Genomic DNA, 4,812 nt, shown 5'->3' with positions numbered 1-4,812 from the left:
AACCAGATTAATTAAATTAATTAAATCGAACTGTCACCAAAAAATGGGGACATGACATAGTTTTGTGTTTAAAATTATGAAATTTATTAAAACCCTAGATGAAATCTTTCAAATTTCATAAACCCTTGTTTTTATGTCATATTTCTCAAATTCATGGAAAGTAATATTTTATATAATACGCGGGAAAATGTTTATCCTAAGTTTTCATTTTCCTGTGTTTTATTCTTTTTAAATTACTTTTCATAAAATAAAACCCTTCACTAAAAGTAGTTCCCTAACTGTGAGTATGTTCCTAAGCATTTGGAAAAATCTCTTAGCTATGGTGTTTTGTTTCTACCAACCATTGATCTTGGGTAGATCAATGATGGGCACATGCTCATAAGGTAAAGTTGCTCAGAGTTTATGGAATATGAGCAAGTGCCCTAGAGCCATGTAGCATTTGGCAACATTGAGTTTTAAATGCACTGCAAAGATTGGAGAATGTCAAAACCTATCAGAATTTAACAAAACCTTTTTAGAACTTTTGCAAAATTATCAGTGTATGTTGGAATTTCTAGCAATCTCATTGGTCGAGCTCAACAGTAGGGACACTTTTGGGCATCATATCATCAAGTTGTTGACCTTTGGGAGATCAATGGTGGGTGTATTATCACCTTGTGAAGATATGTGGAGTTTACCTAATGTGGTAAAGCACTCACTTGACACATAGCATTTGATGAGGTCATGGGCCTGCAAGCTTAAAAGGTGGTAATATGGTATGTATTGTTGGCAATTATCTAAACACATTGGAAAAAGGTAGTGCATTTAGTGGTTGACTCTGCTGACTAGATGTAGAAGGCATGATCTATATATGTCATTGATCTTGGGAAGATCAATGGATAACACATCATCGTTTTATGAAAATGATCAAAGTGGGGAAGCACCTGCTTACCATGTGGACAAGTAGACCTACTTACTTAGAAAGTTGCCTAGTCACGCTAGGGTGTAAAATCATTATGATGTGGAATATGATGACTGGTGGGATCGTTCATGTGTGTGCCAAGCTAGAAAATGAGTGTACCAATGGGGTCGTGAGTTTAGAGCAATAATTGTAAAGTTGTAATGATTTTCATGATTGTCGATCTTTGGAAGATCAACAATCAACACTTCACCACCTTGTGAAAATGAGTGAACTTTAGTCAAAGTGGGGAAGCACTTGCTTGATGTGTGGCAATTTCTAAAAGCAAATTAATGAAACTTTTTAAATTTTTAAGAAAGTCATTCCATGCTTGATGATCAATGGTTAAAATTAAAATTTCATGATATAGCACAAATTTTTGATTGTGGAGTATTAATTCTAGTCAATGCTACTTCATGTGAGCTTAATGCTATAGTAAAATTTGGAATTCACCATTATTGAGCCACAAGATTGTAAAATTCTCATAGCGCAAGCATTTCCAAGAGCTAGGGCAAGAATTTTTCAAGGTTTTCAGTGATTTACAAAGACAAAAGGGCAAAGAAAAGGTGGGTAAGTTATCTAAAACTTCTGAGAATTGAAAAATTGTGATTGTATTAGGGTAAATAAAATAAATGCCTCCTCATAAGGATTTTTATGGCAAGGTAGATTACTTGAAAAGAGTAGTTCATTATGATTTTATGGAACAAATGCCTCCATCAGTAAATGAGTTAACTAAGGGTAGAGAATTTATTCTAAAAAACCCTAGGTTACTAGTTAGTGAGGGTTTCTATGATAAAGCCAATTGGTTAAGAGACACAAAGGTATCTATGGGAGGCTTAAAACCTTTCAAGAAATGGTTTGTAGAGAGGAAATTGAATACTCCAATAAGTAATGTTTGGGAATTTGACATAGGTAAGTCGATTGTCCCTAGAGTTTTCTTTGATAGTGACCTACTAGTAGATATGGCCAAGAAATATGGCCCAATTACTAGGGTGGTAAAGCACCATGTAGGGGATACCTTTTTAGGGTTTTACTTGAACTAATCAGACAGGTATTCAACCTGAACCCTAATCATGTTGTTCATGAAAATATTGACATGGAAGACCTCCAAGCCAAATATGATGCACAAAAGGTGTATCTAAGGGGAGGGCCATTATAGCAACACTGGATCATTGCCTTTAGCCACACAAAATACCCTCGAGCTCTTACTAAAAAAGTATTTTAATCCTAGGGCACTGGCTTTATATTTCTTTCTTTGCAAACTATTTGGTATGGATGAACAAGATAACATCCCAGGCTCTATTATCCTTATCATTGCTCAAACTCTGCAGTATGGAATGAGCTCAATTCTTGACTTTGCTACCTTCTAGGGTGAAGAAATTTATAATGGTCTGATTGGAATAGCTCATGCTAAAGTTAATAGGCTTTTTTGCTAGTATTCAATGTTAATGTATATCTGTCTATATAAAGGAGTCACTTTCTTCTCCAAAGAAATGAAATTAGAATTGGAAAGAGATGGAGAAAGACTCTCAATTCAGTTATGGAGTGTAGACATGACATGGAAGGTCACTGATGCCAATTTTATCAGATTTGACAGGTATTTGCCTCAAGGCTCAAATTATTGTTGAGTGGGGATAGCCCTAGAATACCACAGTCCTTATTAGAATTGATAAGACCTAAAGATCATGCTAAAGAACTATTGGTGAGCCACAATTGGGGAGATATCATTCCCTATGTTGTTTCTACTATTTTTAGTGTCTATAACTTCTTGAGAAAACCCCATGTGTTACACCTCAAGGTAGGAATTGTAGAATTATTATGGCAAATTGGATTAGTTGATGAGAGGGATTTGCTAGGAAAATCCAAAGGTACTTTCTTTCCAATGGTTACTATCATTCATGATTTTGTGTTTGTTAGGAAGGGATGGAGAAATCTAGGGAAATTCTTAGATAAATATCAAATGGGCCAATCTCATGCTTGTTTTGTTAATTAAGAGGGATTTTTTGACCTCCTCAGGGAAAGGAGTAAGGCTAAGATTCAGACACAAATTGTATATTTTCCTAAGGATATTATCATAAATAAGTTCTCATTATAGAGCAAGAAGTCAAAAAAGAAAATTAGATAGTTTATAGTAAGATCTTGGATTTCATAAATGCTTTTCAAACAAAATATGATCCCTTGGTCGATAAGAAATATTGGGGGGTGAAATTGGATATGTTGATGAATAATTTCACTAGAATCATGCAAACCTTGAATGAGAAGAAGGAGATCATAACAAAAGCACACCCAGACAAGGCTACTGAGGTGGAAAGAAGGTTAACCAGCGGGATGATTATGACCCTAGGCCAATATATATTACAAAGAAAGGTAGGGTATGTAGTGGCTCAGAACATACAATATGTTCCTCCATATAAGAGGCCAAGATCTAAAAGCCCTCTTAATACACATGCCCCAAAGAAGTAGAGAACAGAGCAAGGTCCATCTTCTCATGCAAAAGAATATTCACCATCCCAGACTCTACTCAAAATAGATGATGAAGCATCTCTGAGAGCATAGTTGAGGCAAATTGAGGGGAAGGGGACATTGTGATTACCACTATTGATATTGAAAGGGGATTACCTAAAGAGCCTCCTGTGCCATCTTTTGACCTTACTATTGCTAACTATAGAGGTAGGGAGATAGACCCTGTAATTGCATAGATTTCTCAAAAATTTATTAATGATGAAAAATTTGTAAAGTCTAGAGCCTTTGCACAATTTTTGTGGAGAAGAAACATTGGCAATTTTGAGGCTAAATGTAAATCAATAAAAGTAGAGCAACCAAATAAGTTGGACTTTGAGATTGAGGAAGAGGTTAAGGCCAACTTCATGGAGGAATTTGCACAACTAACCCCTGATGGGGGAAGGCAACTATTGAAAGATTCATGAGTTTTGATATTACCTGAATGGGACATAGCTAATGCTATGATTTTTTACTCTGTTAGGCAAGAAAAGGATATTTAGTATAAAAATGAGGAGGAAATTTTGCAAGCACATAGAGGTTTAAAATACAACAATGATCACCAAGCATTAGTGATATGGTATATTGAAAAGAGAGACAAGACCAAGATACAAGAAGTCTCTAGTGTTGAGCATACAAGTGGTATCATGAAAAAAATAACTAGAAAAATGATGGATTTTGGGGTGGTAGTTGTTGAAAAGGATAAAGGTAAGTTCCTAGAGCTAAATGCCAAGTTTGAAGAAATACTAAAGGCATATGAGGAGAGAGGGAATAGGATACAATAGTTAGAGACTCAAGTAGCTCAAATGTATAAACAATTAGGAAAAAGAAAAGTGGGAGAGTCAAGCAGGCCCTACATTACATATCTTTGCCCCCTAGTTGAACCATTCAAGTCAACTTCTATTATAGAACTACCTGAAACCCCAAGAGGCCAGAGTTCTATACTACTAAGGAATTTGAAGAAGAAAAGAATAAATTCTAGAATTTTCATATAGAGTTGAATGATTTAAATGATGAAAAATTAGGAAGACACTCTTATATTTAGTAGATAAGATTGATTGGCCAAGATTTCATGAGCAATTGGAAAAAATAATAAACATATGGGAACAAATAAAAGATGGTGAAGATTCTTTAAATCCCATCATGAATAAATGAGGTGAGAGGGATAAAGATATCACCCTTTTGTGTATCTCAGTTATTAGTCTATCTTGTGAACAGATACAAAAAAAAATTGATATGACCAGTAATTTGTTTGAATTTGATGAAAAAAGAGTTGAGTGGAAAAAGGGATAATGATTTTTCTTTCTAAATATCTAAGTGAGAAGTTTGAACTCTTTCACATGCACTTAAGAAGATAAATCGAATAAAAGAAAAGG

The sequence above is a fragment of the Cupressus sempervirens genome, chromosome 1 (genome assembly GCF_028749045.1).
Source record: "Cupressus sempervirens isolate cs-2001-9-10 chromosome 1, ASM2874904v1, whole genome shotgun sequence".
NCBI lineage: Eukaryota > Viridiplantae > Streptophyta > Pinopsida > Cupressales > Cupressaceae > Cupressus > Cupressus sempervirens.
The sequence above is the reverse complement of the archived record's forward strand: the minus strand, read 5'-3'. Positions refer to the sequence as shown.